Below are 16,607 nucleotides of genomic sequence, written 5' to 3' on the forward strand. Positions count from 1 at the left end.
AGCTATGGCGCACCATTACTGCTTGGCTACACATCTCACACGTAACCGATGTGCTCTCCAACCAACACCACTTACATTTCAGAACATGTCTTTGACACATGTCTACGAAATCACCTTCACCTTCAGATACACTTCCTTGCGACTGATGGAGACGTAGGCAAAGTTTTAAGTTGCTATTTCCATTACGTCACATTGATCAGAGAAACGGTAATTTACATCTGCAGCGGAACAAAATTACGTTCCGCCCAGCGTGGGGCTCGAACCCACGACCCTGAGATTAAGAGTCTCATGCTCTACCGACTGAGCTAGCCGGGCTGCGTCGGTGACTACGTGTCGGGTCGCACGACACACAGTTCTCGTTTCGGTGGGGTGGTCCCATACAGAATCTCTCCATGCTGCCTAATGTTTTCTAGCGTCACACACGTCACGTACTTCAGTTTTATTTCATAATCATTTCTGAGAGGTACAGGAATTGCATGAAAACCTGCAGCGCTAGTGGTGTCAAAATTAACACACATATTTGATTTGACTCAGAAGCCGAACGGGTTACTTTCCGACGCTGTCTTAGATGCGCAAATGCCAGCCAAAACTCGCGGTGACGGCACTCAGCCGACCATTTCGCTAGATAACACCGTTCTGGCTGTGTGTGTATCAAGCTCAAGTGCATCTCCAAGCAGGAAATGGACAACAGCAACATTCAGACGATTTCGTACTGCTCAATAGCTACACTAAAACGGTGTGTTTCTTTTGCAGAATTGGAAAAACACGACCGTGACAGGATTCGAACCTGCAATCTTCGGATCCGAAGTCCGACGCCTTATCCATTAGGCCACACGGTCACTGGCCGCCAAGTATTCCTTACATTCGTGTCATCTCGAAACGCTCATACCGCTGAGGAATTGTGTTTTCGTTCTACACAGCCGCTGCCTCTTGCTGCTTCCCACCCATTCGTTACATGCAAGCCTTTACGAGACCGACCAAGTAGAGATTGGGAATCAAGACCACACACTTTGTGCATTCGAAATCGAAGGCAGGGCGTCCCTCGCCGCATTTGCTACGATGGCGATTTGCTACTTCTGCAGAAGCGGCGGCGTCGACGACGACGACGACGACGACGACGACGACGCTCGCGAGAGGCTCTGTGATATTTGAAAAACACATGTAAAAAATATAATTCAGACTGCCGCCTCCCACCCTACGCTGTACCGCTTTGGAAAATGCTTTATCTGCGACATTCGCCTCAATCACATCTGAGAGTAATTCTAAATAAAACACCTGTTGCTAATTGTTCGTCGTTCCAGACACTGCTTGCTATACGGCTACGACGCGCAACTGATTTCGAAAATTCGTTTGCCTCCTGTGAGGATCGAACTCACGACCCCTGGTTTACTAGACCAGTGCTCTGCCACTGAGCTAAAGAGGCGCGGCCTAGTGGTAGTTTTGCGTACTTCGTGCTTACGCTCGTCTGGATCATCAGGCTTAAGCTGACAACACTTCATATTACCGACTAATATTTGCAGCTATGGCGCACCATTACTGCTTGGCTACACATCTCACACGTAACCGATGTGCTCTCCAACCAACACCACTTACATTTCAGAACATGTCTTTGACACATGTCTACGAAATCACCTTCACCTTCAGATACACTTCCTTGCGACTGATGGAGACGTAGGCAAAGTTTTAAGTTGCTATTTCCATTACGTCACATTGATCAGAGAAACGGTAATTTACATCTGCAGCGGAACAAAATTACGTTCCGCCCAGCGTGGGGCTCGAACCCACGACCCTGAGATTAAGAGTCTCATGCTCTACCGACTGAGCTAGCCGGGCTGCGTCGGTGACTACGTGTCGGGTCGCACGACACACAGTTCTCGTTTCGGTGGGGTGGTCCCATACAGAATCTCTCCATGCTGCCTAATGTTTTCTAGCGTCACACACGTCACGTACTTCAGTTTTATTTCATAATCATTTCTGAGAGGTACAGGAATTGCATGAAAACCTGCAGCGCTAGTGGTGTCAAAATTAACACACATATTTGATTTGACTCAGAAGCCGAACGGGTTACTTTCCGACGCTGTCTTAGATGCGCAAATGCCAGCCAAAACTCGCGGTGACGGCACTCAGCCGACCATTTCGCTAGATAACACCGTTCTGGCTGTGTGTGTATCAAGCTCAAGTGCATCTCCAAGCAGGAAATGGACAACAGCAACATTCAGACGATTTCGTACTGCTCAATAGCTACACTAAAACGGTGTGTTTCTTTTGCAGAATTGGAAAAACACGACCGTGACAGGATTCGAACCTGCAATCTTCGGATCCGAAGTCCGACGCCTTATCCATTAGGCCACACGGTCACTGGCCGCCAAGTATTCCTTACATTCGTGTCATCTCGAAACGCTCATACCGCTGAGGAATTGTGTTTTCGTTCTACACAGCCGCTGCCTCTTGCTGCTTCCCACCCATTCGTTACATGCAAGCCTTTACGAGACCGACCAAGTAGAGATTGGGAATCAAGACCACACACTTTGTGCATTCGAAATCGAAGGCAGGGCGTCCCTCGCCGCATTTGCTACGATGGCGATTTGCTACTTCTGCAGAAGCGGCGGCGTCGACGACGACGACGACGACGACGACGCTCGCGAGAGGCTCTGTGATATTTGAAAAACACATGTAGAAAATATAATTCAGACTGCCGCCTCCCACCCTACGCTGTACCGCTTTGGAAAATGCTTTATCTGCGACATTCGCCTCAATCACATCTGAGAGTAATTCTAAATAAAACACCTGTTGCTAATTGTTCGTCGTTCCAGACACTGCTTGCTATACGGCCACGACGCGCAACTGATTTCGAAAATTCGTTTGCCTCCTGTGAGGATCGAACTCACGACCCCTGGTTTACTAGACCAGTGCTCTGCCACTGAGCTAAAGAGGCGCGGCCTAGCGGTAGTTTTGCGTACTTCGTGCTTACGCTCGTCTGGATCATCAGGCTTAAGCTGACAACACTTCATATTACCGACTAATATTTGCAGCTATGGCGCACCATTACTGCTTGGCTACACATCTCACACGTAACCGATGTGCTCTCCAACCAACACCACTTACATTTCAGAACATGTCTTTGACACATGTCTACGAAATCACCTTCACCTTCAGATACACTTCCTTGCGACTGATGGAGACGTAGGCAAAGTTTTAAGTTGCTATTTCCATTACGTCACATTGATCAGAGAAACGGTAATTTACATCTGCAGCGGAACAAAATTACGTTCCGCCCAGCGTGGGGCTCGAACCCACGACCCTGAGATTAAGAGTCTCATGCTCTACCGACTGAGCTAGCCGGGCTGCGTCGGTGACTACGTGTCGGGTCGCACGACACACAGTTCTCGTTTCGGTGGGGTGGTCCCATACAGAATCTCTCCATGCTGCCTAATGTTTTCCTAGCGTCACACACGTCACGTACTTCAGTTTTATTTCATAATCATTTCTGAGAGGTACAGGAATTGCATGAAAACCTGCAGCGCTAGTGGTGTCAAAATTAACACACATATTTGATTTGACTCAGAAGCCGAACGGGTTACTTTCCGACGCTGTCTTAGATGCGCAAATGCCAGCCAAAACTCGCGGTGACGGCACTCAGCCGACCATTTCGCTAGATAACACCGTTCTGGCTGTGTGTGTATCAAGCTCAAGTGCATCTCCAAGCAGGAAATGGACAACAGCAACATTCAGACGATTTCGTACTGCTCAATAGCTACACTAAAACGGTGTGTTTCTTTTGCAGAATTGGAAAAACACGACCGTGACAGGATTCGAACCTGCAATCTTCGGATCCGAAGTCCGACGCCTTATCCATTAGGCCACACGGTCACTGGCCGCCAAGTATTCCTTACATTCGTGTCATCTCGAAACGCTCATACCGCTGAGGAATTGTGTTTTCGTTCTACACAGCCGCTGCCTCTTGCTGCTTCCCACCCATTCGTTACATGCAAGCCTTTACGAGACCGACCAAGTAGAGATTGGGAATCAAGACCACACACTTTGTGCATTCGAAATCGAAGGCAGGGCGTCCCTCGCCGCATTTGCTACGATGGCGATTTGCTACTTCTGCAGAAGCGGCGGCGTCGACGACGACGACGACGACGCTCGCGAGAAGCTCTGTGATATTTGAAAAACACATGTAAAAAATATAATTCAGACTGCCGCCTCCCACCCTACGCTGTACCGCTTTGGAAAATGCTTTATCTGCGACATTCGCCTCAATCACATCTGAGAGTAATTCTAAATAAAACACCTGTTGCTAATTGTTCGTCGTTCCAGACACTGCTTGCTATACGGCCACGACGCGCAACTGATTCCGAAAATTCGTTTGCCTCCTGTGAGGATCGAACTCACGACCCCTGGTTTACTAGACCAGTGCTCTGCCACTGAGCTAAAGAGGCGCGGCCTAGCGGTAGTTTTGCGTACTTCGTGCTTACGCTCGTCTGGATCATCAGGCTTAAGCTGACAACACTTCATATTACCGACTAATATTTGCAGCTATGGCGCACCATTACTGCTTGGCTACACATCTCACACGTAACCGATGTGCTCTCCAACCAACACCACTTACATTTCAGAACATGTCTTTGACACATGTCTACGAAATCACCTTCACCTTCAGATACACTTCCTTGCGACTGATGGAGACGTAGGCAAAGTTTTAAGTTGCTATTTCCATTACGTCACATTGATCAGAGAAACGGTAATTTACATCTGCAGCGGAACAAAATTACGTTCCGCCCAGCGTGGGGCTCGAACCCACGACCCTGGGATTAAGAGTCTCATGCTCTACCGACTGAGCTAGCCGGGCTGCGTCGGTGAATACGTGTCGGGTCGCACGACACACAGTTCTCGTTTCGGTGGGGTGGTCCCATACAGAATCTCTCCATGCTGCCTAATGTTTTCCTAGCGTCACACACGTCACGTACTTCAGTTTTATTTCATAATCATTTCTGAGAGGTACAGGAATTGCATGAAAACCTGCAGCGCTAGTGGTGTCAAAATTAACACACATATTTGATTTGACTCAGAAGCCGAACGGGTTACTTTCCGACGCTGTCTTAGATGCGCAAATGCCAGCCAAAACTCGCGGTGACGGCACTCAGCCGACCATTTCGCTAGATAACACCGTTCTGGCTGTGTGTGTATCAAGCTCAAGTGCATCTCCAAGCAGGAAATGGACAACAGCAACATTCAGACGATTTCGTACTGCTCAATAGCTACACTAAAACGGTGTGTTTCTTTTGCAGAATTGGAAAAACACGACCGTGACAGGATTCGAACCTGCAATCTTCGGATCCGAAGTCCGACGCCTTATCCATTAGGCCACACGGTCGCTGGCCGCCAAGTATTCCTTACATTCGTGTCATCTCGAAACGCTCATACCGCTGAGGAATTGTGTTTTCGTTCTACACAGCCGCTGCCTCTTGCTGCTTCCCACCCATTCGTTACATGCAAGCCTTTACGAGACCGACCAAGTAGAGATTGGGAATCAAGACCACACACTTTGTGCATTCGAAATCGAAGGCAGGGCGTCCCTCGCCGCATTTGCTACGATGGCGATTTGCTACTTCTGCAGAAGCGGCGGCGTCGACGACGACGACGACGACGCTCGCGAGAGGCTCTGTGATATTTGAAAAACACATGTAAAAAATATAATTCAGACTGCCGCCTCCCACCCTACGCTGTACCGCTTTGGAAAATGCTTTATCTGCGACATTCGCCTCAATCACATCTGAGAGTAATTCTAAATAAAACACCTGTTGCTAATTGTTCGTCGTTCCAGACACTGCTTGCTATACGGCTACGACGCGCAACTGATTTCGAAAATTCGTTTGCCTCCTGTGAGGATCGAACTCACGACCCCTGGTTTACTAGACCAGTGCTCTGCCACTGAGCTAAAGAGGCGCGGCCTAGTGGTAGTTTTGCGTACTTCGTGCTTACGCTCGTCTGGATCATCAGGCTTAAGCTGACAACACTTCATATTACCGACTAATATTTGCAGCTATGGCGCACCATTACTGCTTGGCTACACATCTCACACGTAACCGATGTGCTCTCCAACCAACACCACTTACATTTCAGAACATGTCTTTGACACATGTCTACGAAATCACCTTCACCTTCAGATACACTTCCTTGCGACTGATGGAGACGTAGGCAAAGTTTTAAGTTGCTATTTCCATTACGTCACATTGATCAGAGAAACGGTAATTTACATCTGCAGCGGAACAAAATTACGTTCCGCCCAGCGTGGGGCTCGAACCCACGACCCTGAGATTAAGAGTCTCATGCTCTACCGACTGAGCTAGCCGGGCTGCGTCGGTGACTACGTGTCGGGTCGCACGACACACAGTTCTCGTTTCGGTGGGGTGGTCCCATACAGAATCTCTCCATGCTGCCTAATGTTTTCTAGCGTCACACACGTCACGTACTTCAGTTTTATTTCATAATCATTTCTGAGAGGTACAGGAATTGCATGAAAACCTGCAGCGCTAGTGGTGTCAAAATTAACACACATATTTGATTTGACTCAGAAGCCGAACGGGTTACTTTCCGACGCTGTCTTAGATGCGCAAATGCCAGCCAAAACTCGCGGTGACGGCACTCAGCCGACCATTTCGCTAGATAACACCGTTCTGGCTGTGTGTGTATCAAGCTCAAGTGCATCTCCAAGCAGGAAATGGACAACAGCAACATTCAGACGATTTCGTACTGCTCAATAGCTACACTAAAACGGTGTGTTTCTTTTGCAGAATTGGAAAAACACGACCGTGACAGGATTCGAACCTGCAATCTTCGGATCCGAAGTCCGACGCCTTATCCATTAGGCCACACGGTCACTGGCCGCCAAGTATTCCTTACATTCGTGTCATCTCGAAACGCTCATACCGCTGAGGAATTGTGTTTTCGTTCTACACAGCCGCTGCCTCTTGCTGCTTCCCACCCATTCGTTACATGCAAGCCTTTACGAGACCGACCAAGTAGAGATTGGGAATCAAGACCACACACTTTGTGCATTCGAAATCGAAGGCAGGGCGTCCCTCGCCGCATTTGCTACGATGGCGATTTGCTACTTCTGCAGAAGCGGCGGCGTCGACGACGACGACGACGACGACGACGACGACGCTCGCGAGAGGCTCTGTGATATTTGAAAAACACATGTAAAAAATATAATTCAGACTGCCGCCTCCCACCCTACGCTGTACCGCTTTGGAAAATGCTTTATCTGCGACATTCGCCTCAATCACATCTGAGAGTAATTCTAAATAAAACACCTGTTGCTAATTGTTCGTCGTTCCAGACACTGCTTGCTATACGGCCACGACGCGCAACTGATTTCGAAAATTCGTTTGCCTCCTGTGAGGATCGAACTCACGACCCCTGGTTTACTAGACCAGTGCTCTGCCACTGAGCTAAAGAGGCGCGGCCTAGCGGTAGTTTTGCGTACTTCGTGCTTACGCTCGTCTGGATCATCAGGCTTAAGCTGACAACACTTCATATTACCGACTAATATTTGCAGCTATGGCGCACCATTACTGCTTGGCTACACATCTCACACGTAACCGATGTGCTCTCCAACCAACACCACTTACATTTCAGAACATGTCTTTGACACATGTCTACGAAATCACCTTCACCTTCAGATACACTTCCTTGCGACTGATGGAGACGTAGGCAAAGTTTTAAGTTGCTATTTCCATTACGTCACATTGATCAGAGAAACGGTAATTTACATCTGCAGCGGAACAAAATTACGTTCCGCCCAGCGTGGGGCTCGAACCCACGACCCTGAGATTAAGAGTCTCATGCTCTACCGACTGAGCTAGCCGGGCTGCGTCGGTGACTACGTGTCGGGTCGCACGACACACAGTTCTCGTTTCGGTGGGGTGGTCCCATACAGAATCTCTCCATGCTGCCTAATGTTTTCCTAGCGTCACACACGTCACGTACTTCAGTTTTATTTCATAATCATTTCTGAGAGGTACAGGAATTGCATGAAAACCTGCAGCGCTAGTGGTGTCAAAATTAACACACATATTTGATTTGACTCAGAAGCCGAACGGGTTACTTTCCGACGCTGTCTTAGATGCGCAAATGCCAGCCAAAACTCGCGGTGACGGCACTCAGCCGACCATTTCGCTAGATAACACCGTTCTGGCTGTGTGTGTATCAAGCTCAAGTGCATCTCCAAGCAGGAAATGGACAACAGCAACATTCAGACGATTTCGTACTGCTCAATAGCTACACTAAAACGGTGTGTTTCTTTTGCAGAATTGGAAAAACACGACCGTGACAGGATTCGAACCTGCAATCTTCGGATCCGAAGTCCGACGCCTTATCCATTAGGCCACACGGTCACTGGCCGCCAAGTATTCCTTACATTCGTGTCATCTCGAAACGCTCATACCGCTGAGGAATTGTGTTTTCGTTCTACACAGCCGCTGCCTCTTGCTGCTTCCCACCCATTCGTTACATGCAAGCCTTTACGAGACCGACCAAGTAGAGATTGGGAATCAAGACCACACACTTTGTGCATTCGAAATCGAAGGCAGGGCGTCCCTCGCCGCATTTGCTACGATGGCGATTTGCTACTTCTGCAGAAGCGGCGGCGTCGACGACGACGACGACGACGACGACGCTCGCGAGAGGCTCTGTGATATTTGAAAAACACATGTAAAAAATATAATTCAGACTGCCGCCTCCCACCCTACGCTGTACCGCTTTGGAAAATGCTTTATCTGCGACATTCGCCTCAATCACATCTGAGAGTAATTCTAAATAAAACACCTGTTGCTAATTGTTCGTCGTTCCAGACACTGCTTGCTATACGGCCACGACGCGCAACTGATTCCGAAAATTCGTTTGCCTCCTGTGAGGATCGAACTCACGACCCCTGGTTTACTAGACCAGTGCTCTGCCACTGAGCTAAAGAGGCGCGGCCTAGCGGTAGTTTTGCGTACTTCGTGCTTACGCTCGTCTGGATCATCAGGCTTAAGCTGACAACACTTCATATTACCGACTAATATTTGCAGCTATGGCGCACCATTACTGCTTGGCTACACATCTCACACGTAACCGATGTGCTCTCCAACCAACACCACTTACATTTCAGAACATGTCTTTGACACATGTCTACGAAATCACCTTCACCTTCAGATACACTTCCTTGCGACTGATGGAGACGTAGGCAAAGTTTTAAGTTGCTATTTCCATTACGTCACATTGATCAGAGAAACGGTAATTTACATCTGCAGCGGAACAAAATTACGTTCCGCCCAGCGTGGGGCTCGAACCCACGACCCTGAGATTAAGAGTCTCATGCTCTACCGACTGAGCTAGCTGGGCTGCGTCGGTGAATACGTGTCGGGTCGCACGACACACAGTTCTCGTTTCGGTGGGGTGGTCCCATACAGAATCTCTCCATGCTGCCTAATGTTTTCCTAGCGTCACACACGTCACGTACTTCAGTTTTATTTCATAATCATTTCTGAGAGGTACAGGAATTGCATGAAAACCTGCAGCGCTAGTGGTGTCAAAATTAACACACATATTTGATTTGACTCAGAAGCCGAACGGGTTACTTTCCGACGCTGTCTTAGATGCGCAAATGCCAGCCAAAACTCGCGGTGACGGCACTCAGCCGACCATTTCGCTAGATAACACCGTTCTGGCTGTGTGTGTATCAAGCTCAAGTGCATCTCCAAGCAGGAAATGGACAACAGCAACATTCAGACGATTTCGTACTGCTCAATAGCTACACTAAAACGGTGTGTTTCTTTTGCAGAATTGGAAAAACACGACCGTGACAGGATTCGAACCTGCAATCTTCGCATCCGAAGTCCGACGCCTTATCCATTAGGCCACACGGTCACTGGCCGCCAAGTATTCCTTACATTCGTGTCATCTCGAAACGCTCATACCGCTGAGGAATTGTGTTTTCGTTCTACACAGCCGCTGCCTCTTGCTGCTTCCCACCCATTCGTTACATGCAAGCCTTTACGAGACCGACCAAGTAGAGATTGGGAATCAAGACCACACACTTTGTGCATTCGAAATCGAAGGCAGGGCGTCCCTCGCCGCATTTGCTACGATGGCGATTTGCTACTTCTGCAGAAGCGGCGGCGTCGACGACGACGACGACGACGCTCGCGAGAGGCTCTGTGATATTTGAAAAACACATGTAAAAAATATAATTCAGACTGCCGCCTCCCACCCTACGCTGTACCGCTTTGGAAAATGCTTTATCTGCGACATTCGCCTCAATCACATCTGAGAGTAATTCTAAATAAAACACCTGTTGCTAATTGTTCGTCGTTCCAGACACTGCTTGCTATACGGCCACGACGCGCAACTGATTTCGAAAATTCGTTTGCCTCCTGTGAGGATCGAACTCACGACCCCTGGTTTACTAGACCAGTGCTCTGCCACTGAGCTAAAGAGGCGCGGCCTAGTGGTAGTTTTGCGTACTTCGTGCTTACGCTCGTCTGGATCATCAGGCTTAAGCTGACAACACTTCATATTACCGACTAATATTTGCAGCTATGGCGCACCATTACTGCTTGGCTACACATCTCACACGTAACCGATGTGCTCTCCAACCAACACCACTTACATTTCAGAACATGTCTTTGACACATGTCTACGAAATCACCTTCACCTTCAGATACACTTCCTTGCGACTGATGGAGACGTAGGCAAAGTTTTAAGTTGCTATTTCCATTACGTCACATTGATCAGAGAAACGGTAATTTACATCTGCAGCGGAACAAAATTACGTTCCGCCCAGCGTGGGGCTCGAACCCACGACCCTGAGATTAAGAGTCTCATGCTCTACCGACTGAGCTAGCCGGGCTGCGTCGGTGACTACGTGTCGGGTCGCACGACACACAGTTCTCGTTTCGGTGGGGTGGTCCCATACAGAATCTCTCCATGCTGCCTAATGTTTTCTAGCGTCACACACGTCACGTACTTCAGTTTTATTTCATAATCATTTCTGAGAGGTACAGGAATTGCATGAAAACCTGCAGCGCTAGTGGTGTCAAAATTAACACACATATTTGATTTGACTCAGAAGCCGAACGGGTTACTTTCCGACGCTGTCTTAGATGCGCAAATGCCAGCCAAAACTCGCGGTGACGGCACTCAGCCGACCATTTCGCTAGATAACACCGTTCTGGCTGTGTGTGTATCAAGCTCAAGTGCATCTCCAAGCAGGAAATGGACAACAGCAACATTCAGACGATTTCGTACTGCTCAATAGCTACACTAAAACGGTGTGTTTCTTTTGCAGAATTGGAAAAACACGACCGTGACAGGATTCGAACCTGCAATCTTCGGATCCGAAGTCCGACGCCTTATCCATTAGGCCACACGGTCACTGGCCGCCAAGTATTCCTTACATTCGTGTCATCTCGAAACGCTCATACCGCTGAGGAATTGAGTTTTCGTTCTACACAGCCGCTGCCTCTTGCTGCTTCCCACCCATTCGTTACATGCAAGCCTTTACGAGACCGACCAAGTAGAGATTGGGAATCAAGACCACACACTTTGTGCATTCGAAATCGAAGGCAGGGCGTCCCTCGCCGCATTTGCTACGATGGCGATTTGCTACTTCTGCAGAAGCGGCGGCGTCGACGACGACGACGACGACGACGACGACGCTCGCGAGAGGCTCTGTGATATTTGAAAAACACATGTAAAAAATATAATTCAGACTGCCGCCTCCCACCCTACGCTGTACCGCTTTGGAAAATGCTTTATCTGCGACATTCGCCTCAATCACATCTGAGAGTAATTCTAAATAAAACACCTGTTGCTAATTGTTCGTCGTTCCAGACACTGCTTGCTATACGGCCACGACGCGCAACTGATTTCGAAAATTCGTTTGCCTCCTGTGAGGATCGAACTCACGACCCCTGGTTTACTAGACCAGTGCTCTGCCACTGAGCTAAAGAGGCGCGGCCTAGCGGTAGTTTTGCGTACTTCGTGCTTACGCTCGTCTGGATCATCAGGCTTAAGCTGACAACACTTCATATTACCGACTAATATTTGCAGCTATGGCGCACCATTACTGCTTGGCTACACATCTCACACGTAACCGATGTGCTCTCCAACCAACACCACTTACATTTCAGAACATGTCTTTGACACATGTCTACGAAATCACCTTCACCTTCAGATACACTTCCTTGCGACTGATGGAGACGTAGGCAAAGTTTTAAGTTGCTATTTCCATTACGTCACATTGATCAGAGAAACGGTAATTTACATCTGCAGCGGAACAAAATTACGTTCCGCCCAGCGTGGGGCTCGAACCCACGACCCTGAGATTAAGAGTCTCATGCTCTACCGACTGAGCTAGCCGGGCTGCGTCGGTGACTACGTGTCGGGTCGCACGACACACAGTTCTCGTTTCGGTGGGGTGGTCCCATACAGAATCTCTCCATGCTGCCTAATGTTTTCCTAGCGTCACACACGTCACGTACTTCAGTTTTATTTCATAATCATTTCTGAGAGGTACAGGAATTGCATGAAAACCTGCAGCGCTAGTGGTGTCAAAATTAACACACATATTTGATTTGACTCAGAAGCCGAACGGGTTACTTTCCGACGCTGTCTTAGATGCGCAAATGCCAGCCAAAACTCGCGGTGACGGCACTCAGCCGACCATTTCGCTAGATAACACCGTTCTGGCTGTGTGTGTATCAAGCTCAAGTGCATCTCCAAGCAGGAAATGGACAACAGCAACATTCAGACGATTTCGTACTGCTCAATAGCTACACTAAAACGGTGTGTTTCTTTTGCAGAATTGGAAAAACACGACCGTGACAGGATTCGAACCTGCAATCTTCGGATCCGAAGTCCGACGCCTTATCCATTAGGCCACACGGTCACTGGCCGCCAAGTATTCCTTACATTCGTGTCATCTCGAAACGCTCATACCGCTGAGGAATTGTGTTTTCGTTCTACACAGCCGCTGCCTCTTGCTGCTTCCCACCCATTCGTTACATGCAAGCCTTTACGAGACCGACCAAGTAGAGATTGGGAATCAAGACCACACACTTTGTGCATTCGAAATCGAAGGCAGGGCGTCCCTCGCCGCATTTGCTACGATGGCGATTTGCTACTTCTGCAGAAGCGGCGGCGTCGACGACGACGACGACGACGACGACGCTCGCGAGAGGCTCTGTGATATTTGAAAAACACATGTAAAAAATATAATTCAGACTGCCGCCTCCCACCCTACGCTGTACCGCTTTGGAAAATGCTTTATCTGCGACATTCGCCTCAATCACATCTGAGAGTAATTCTAAATAAAACACCTGTTGCTAATTGTTCGTCGTTCCAGACACTGCTTGCTATACGGCCACGACGCGCAACTGATTTCGAAAATTCGTTTGCCTCCTGTGAGGATCGAACTCACGACCCCTGGTTTACTAGACCAGTGCTCTGCCACTGAGCTAAAGAGGCGCGGCCTAGCGGTAGTTTTGCGTACTTCGTGCTTACGCTCGTCTGGATCATCAGGCTTAAGCTGACAACACTTCATATTACCGACTAATATTTGCAGCTATGGCGCACCATTACTGCTTGGCTACACATCTCACACGTAACCGATGTGCTCTCCAACCAACACCACTTACATTTCAGAACATGTCTTTGACACATGTCTACGAAATCACCTTCACCTTCAGATACACTTCCTTGCGACTGATGGAGACGTAGGCAAAGTTTTAAGTTGCTATTTCCATTACGTCACATTGATCAGAGAAACGGTAATTTACATCTGCAGCGGAACAAAATTACGTTCCGCCCAGCGTGGGGCTCGAACCCACGACCCTGAGATTAAGAGTCTCATGCTCTACCGACTGAGCTAGCCGGGCTGCGTCGGTGACTACGTGTCGGGTCGCACGACACACAGTTCTCGTTTCGGTGGGGTGGTCCCATACAGAATCTCTCCATGCTGCCTAATGTTTTCTAGCGTCACACACGTCACGTACTTCAGTTTTATTTCATAATCATTTCTGAGAGGTACAGGAATTGCATGAAAACCTGCAGCGCTAGTGGTGTCAAAATTAACACACATATTTGATTTGACTCAGAAGCCGAACGGGTTACTTTCCGACGCTGTCTTAGATGCGCAAATGCCAGCCAAAACTCGCGGTGACGGCACTCAGCCGACCATTTCGCTAGATAACACCGTTCTGGCTGTGTGTGTATCAAGCTCAAGTGCATCTCCAAGCAGGAAATGGACAACAGCAACATTCAGACGATTTCGTACTGCTCAATAGCTACACTAAAACGGTGTGTTTCTTTTGCAGAATTGGAAAAACACGACCGTGACAGGATTCGAACCTGCAATCTTCGGATCCGAAGTCCGACGCCTTATCCATTAGGCCACACGGTCACTGGCCGCCAAGTATTCCTTACATTCGTGTCATCTCGAAACGCTCATACCGCTGAGGAATTGTGTTTTCGTTCTACACAGCCGCTGCCTCTTGCTGCTTCCCACCCATTCGTTACATGCAAGCCTTTACGAGACCGACCAAGTAGAGATTGGGAATCAAGACCACACACTTTGTGCATTCGAAATCGAAGGCAGGGCGTCCCTCGCCGCATTTGCTACGATGGCGATTTGCTACTTCTGCAGAAGCGGCGGCGTCGACGACGACGACGACGACGCTCGCGAGAGGCTCTGTGATATTTGAAAAACACATGTAAAAAATATAATTCAGACTGCCGCCTCCCACCCTACGCTGTACCGCTTTGGAAAATGCTTTATCTGCGACATTCGCCTCAATCACATCTGAGAGTAATTCTAAATAAAACACCTGTTGCTAATTGTTCGTCGTTCCAGACACTGCTTGCTATACGGCTACGACGCGCAACTGATTTCGAAAATTCGTTTGCCTCCTGTGAGGATCGAACTCACGACACCTGGTTTACTAGACCAGTGCTCTGCCACTGAGCTAAAGAGGCGCGGCCTAGTGGTAGTTTTGCGTACTTCGTGCTTACGCTCGTCTGGATCATCAGGCTTAAGCTGACAACACTTCATATTACCGACTAATATTTGCAGCTATGGCGCACCATTACTGCTTGGCTACACATCTCACACGTAACCGATGTGCTCTCCAACCAACACCACTTACATTTCAGAACATGTCTTTGACACATGTCTACGAAATCACCTTCACCTTCAGATACACTTCCTTGCGACTGATGGAGACGTAGGCAAAGTTTTAAGTTGCTATTTCCATTACGTCACATTGATCAGAGAAACGGTAATTTACATCTGCAGCGGAACAAAATTACGTTCCGCCCAGCGTGGGGCTCGAACCCACGACCCTGAGATTAAGAGTCTCATGCTCTACCGACTGAGCTAGCCGGGCTGCGTCGGTGACTACGTGTCGGGTCGCACGACACACAGTTCTCGTTTCGGTGGGGTGGTCCCATACAGAATCTCTCCATGCTGCCTAATGTTTTCTAGCGTCACACACGTCACGTACTTCAGTTTTATTTCATAATCATTTCTGAGAGGTACAGGAATTGCATGAAAACCTGCAGCGCTAGTGGTGTCAAAATTAACACACATATTTGATTTGACTCAGAAGCCGAACGGGTTACTTTCCGACGCTGTCTTAGATGCGCAAATGCCAGCCAAAACTCGCGGTGACGGCACTCAGCCGACCATTTCGCTAGATAACACCGTTCTGGCTGTGTGTGTATCAAGCTCAAGTGCATCTCCAAGCAGGAAATGGACAACAGCAACATTCAGACGATTTCGTACTGCTCAATAGCTACACTAAAACGGTGTGTTTCTTTTGCAGAATTGGAAAAACACGACCGTGACAGGATTCGAACCTGCAATCTTCGGATCCGAAGTCCGACGCCTTATCCATTAGGCCACACGGTCACTGGCCGCCAAGTATTCCTTACATTCGTGTCATCTCGAAACGCTCATACCGCTGAGGAATTGTGTTTTCGTTCTACACAGCCGCTGCCTCTTGCTGCTTCCCACCCATTCGTTACATGCAAGCCTTTACGAGACCGACCAAGTAGAGATTGGGAATCAAGACCACACACTTTGTGCATTCGAAATCGAAGGCAGGGCGTCCCTCGCCGCATTTGCTACGATGGCGATTTGCTACTTCTGCAGAAGCGGCGGCGTCGACGACGACGACGACGACGACGCTCGCGAGAGGCTCTGTGATATTTGAAAAACACATGTAAAAAATATAATTCAGACTGCCGCCTCCCACCCTACGCTGTACCGCTTTGGAAAATGCTTTATCTGCGACATTCGCCTCAATCACATCTGAGAGTAATTCTAAATAAAACACCTGTTGCTAATTGTTCGTCGTTCCAGACACTGCTTGCTATACGGCCACGACGCGCAACTGATTTCGAAAATTCGTTTGCCTCCTGTGAGGATCGAACTCACGACCCCTGGTTTACTAGACCAGTGCTCTGCCACTGAGCTAAAGAGGCGCGGCCTAGCGGTAGTTTTGCGTACTTCGTGCTTACGCTCGTCTGGATCATCAGGCTTAAGCTGACAACACTTCATA

At 48.6% G+C, this 16,607-nt stretch overlaps 33 non-coding genes across 33 annotated transcripts; all 33 read right to left on the bottom strand.

Annotated features, from left to right (window-relative positions):
* Positions 1-242: 242 nt before the first annotated feature.
* Positions 243-315, bottom strand: Trnak-cuu. Its single transcript has one exon. It is a non-coding gene; the product is annotated as a tRNA-Lys (tRNA).
* A 451-nt stretch (positions 316-766) lies between these two features.
* Trnar-ucg lies at positions 767-839 on the bottom strand. The gene has a single exon. It is a non-coding gene; the product is annotated as a tRNA-Arg (tRNA).
* Positions 840-1,351: 512 nt separating this feature from the next.
* On the bottom strand, positions 1,352-1,423 carry Trnat-agu. Its single transcript has one exon. It is a non-coding gene; the product is annotated as a tRNA-Thr (tRNA).
* A 337-nt stretch (positions 1,424-1,760) lies between these two features.
* On the bottom strand, positions 1,761-1,833 carry Trnak-cuu. The gene has a single exon. It is a non-coding gene; the product is annotated as a tRNA-Lys (tRNA).
* A 451-nt stretch (positions 1,834-2,284) lies between these two features.
* On the bottom strand, positions 2,285-2,357 carry Trnar-ucg. Its single transcript has one exon. It is a non-coding gene; the product is annotated as a tRNA-Arg (tRNA).
* A 506-nt stretch (positions 2,358-2,863) lies between these two features.
* Trnat-agu lies at positions 2,864-2,935 on the bottom strand. The gene has a single exon. It is a non-coding gene; the product is annotated as a tRNA-Thr (tRNA).
* A 337-nt stretch (positions 2,936-3,272) lies between these two features.
* Trnak-cuu lies at positions 3,273-3,345 on the bottom strand. Its single transcript has one exon. It is a non-coding gene; the product is annotated as a tRNA-Lys (tRNA).
* A 452-nt stretch (positions 3,346-3,797) lies between these two features.
* On the bottom strand, positions 3,798-3,870 carry Trnar-ucg. Its single transcript has one exon. It is a non-coding gene; the product is annotated as a tRNA-Arg (tRNA).
* Positions 3,871-4,370: 500 nt separating this feature from the next.
* Positions 4,371-4,442, bottom strand: Trnat-agu. Its single transcript has one exon. It is a non-coding gene; the product is annotated as a tRNA-Thr (tRNA).
* Positions 4,443-4,779: 337 nt separating this feature from the next.
* Positions 4,780-4,852, bottom strand: Trnak-cuu. Its single transcript has one exon. It is a non-coding gene; the product is annotated as a tRNA-Lys (tRNA).
* A 452-nt stretch (positions 4,853-5,304) lies between these two features.
* Positions 5,305-5,377, bottom strand: Trnar-ucg. Its single transcript has one exon. It is a non-coding gene; the product is annotated as a tRNA-Arg (tRNA).
* Positions 5,378-5,877: 500 nt separating this feature from the next.
* Positions 5,878-5,949, bottom strand: Trnat-agu. The gene has a single exon. It is a non-coding gene; the product is annotated as a tRNA-Thr (tRNA).
* A 337-nt stretch (positions 5,950-6,286) lies between these two features.
* On the bottom strand, positions 6,287-6,359 carry Trnak-cuu. The gene has a single exon. It is a non-coding gene; the product is annotated as a tRNA-Lys (tRNA).
* Positions 6,360-6,810: 451 nt separating this feature from the next.
* Trnar-ucg lies at positions 6,811-6,883 on the bottom strand. The gene has a single exon. It is a non-coding gene; the product is annotated as a tRNA-Arg (tRNA).
* A 512-nt stretch (positions 6,884-7,395) lies between these two features.
* Trnat-agu lies at positions 7,396-7,467 on the bottom strand. Its single transcript has one exon. It is a non-coding gene; the product is annotated as a tRNA-Thr (tRNA).
* Positions 7,468-7,804: 337 nt separating this feature from the next.
* Positions 7,805-7,877, bottom strand: Trnak-cuu. Its single transcript has one exon. It is a non-coding gene; the product is annotated as a tRNA-Lys (tRNA).
* A 452-nt stretch (positions 7,878-8,329) lies between these two features.
* Positions 8,330-8,402, bottom strand: Trnar-ucg. Its single transcript has one exon. It is a non-coding gene; the product is annotated as a tRNA-Arg (tRNA).
* Positions 8,403-8,908: 506 nt separating this feature from the next.
* On the bottom strand, positions 8,909-8,980 carry Trnat-agu. Its single transcript has one exon. It is a non-coding gene; the product is annotated as a tRNA-Thr (tRNA).
* Positions 8,981-9,317: 337 nt separating this feature from the next.
* Trnak-cuu lies at positions 9,318-9,390 on the bottom strand. Its single transcript has one exon. It is a non-coding gene; the product is annotated as a tRNA-Lys (tRNA).
* A 452-nt stretch (positions 9,391-9,842) lies between these two features.
* On the bottom strand, positions 9,843-9,915 carry Trnar-ucg. The gene has a single exon. It is a non-coding gene; the product is annotated as a tRNA-Arg (tRNA).
* A 500-nt stretch (positions 9,916-10,415) lies between these two features.
* On the bottom strand, positions 10,416-10,487 carry Trnat-agu. The gene has a single exon. It is a non-coding gene; the product is annotated as a tRNA-Thr (tRNA).
* Positions 10,488-10,824: 337 nt separating this feature from the next.
* Positions 10,825-10,897, bottom strand: Trnak-cuu. Its single transcript has one exon. It is a non-coding gene; the product is annotated as a tRNA-Lys (tRNA).
* A 451-nt stretch (positions 10,898-11,348) lies between these two features.
* Positions 11,349-11,421, bottom strand: Trnar-ucg. Its single transcript has one exon. It is a non-coding gene; the product is annotated as a tRNA-Arg (tRNA).
* A 509-nt stretch (positions 11,422-11,930) lies between these two features.
* On the bottom strand, positions 11,931-12,002 carry Trnat-agu. The gene has a single exon. It is a non-coding gene; the product is annotated as a tRNA-Thr (tRNA).
* Positions 12,003-12,339: 337 nt separating this feature from the next.
* On the bottom strand, positions 12,340-12,412 carry Trnak-cuu. The gene has a single exon. It is a non-coding gene; the product is annotated as a tRNA-Lys (tRNA).
* A 452-nt stretch (positions 12,413-12,864) lies between these two features.
* On the bottom strand, positions 12,865-12,937 carry Trnar-ucg. The gene has a single exon. It is a non-coding gene; the product is annotated as a tRNA-Arg (tRNA).
* A 506-nt stretch (positions 12,938-13,443) lies between these two features.
* Positions 13,444-13,515, bottom strand: Trnat-agu. Its single transcript has one exon. It is a non-coding gene; the product is annotated as a tRNA-Thr (tRNA).
* A 337-nt stretch (positions 13,516-13,852) lies between these two features.
* On the bottom strand, positions 13,853-13,925 carry Trnak-cuu. The gene has a single exon. It is a non-coding gene; the product is annotated as a tRNA-Lys (tRNA).
* Positions 13,926-14,376: 451 nt separating this feature from the next.
* Positions 14,377-14,449, bottom strand: Trnar-ucg. The gene has a single exon. It is a non-coding gene; the product is annotated as a tRNA-Arg (tRNA).
* A 500-nt stretch (positions 14,450-14,949) lies between these two features.
* Positions 14,950-15,021, bottom strand: Trnat-agu. Its single transcript has one exon. It is a non-coding gene; the product is annotated as a tRNA-Thr (tRNA).
* Positions 15,022-15,358: 337 nt separating this feature from the next.
* On the bottom strand, positions 15,359-15,431 carry Trnak-cuu. The gene has a single exon. It is a non-coding gene; the product is annotated as a tRNA-Lys (tRNA).
* A 451-nt stretch (positions 15,432-15,882) lies between these two features.
* Trnar-ucg lies at positions 15,883-15,955 on the bottom strand. Its single transcript has one exon. It is a non-coding gene; the product is annotated as a tRNA-Arg (tRNA).
* A 503-nt stretch (positions 15,956-16,458) lies between these two features.
* On the bottom strand, positions 16,459-16,530 carry Trnat-agu. Its single transcript has one exon. It is a non-coding gene; the product is annotated as a tRNA-Thr (tRNA).
* Positions 16,531-16,607: the final 77 nt, after the last annotated feature.

Source organism: Schistocerca americana, unplaced genomic scaffold (assembly GCF_021461395.2).
Source record: "Schistocerca americana isolate TAMUIC-IGC-003095 unplaced genomic scaffold, iqSchAmer2.1 HiC_scaffold_147, whole genome shotgun sequence".
Classification (NCBI taxonomy): domain Eukaryota; kingdom Metazoa; phylum Arthropoda; class Insecta; order Orthoptera; family Acrididae; genus Schistocerca; species Schistocerca americana.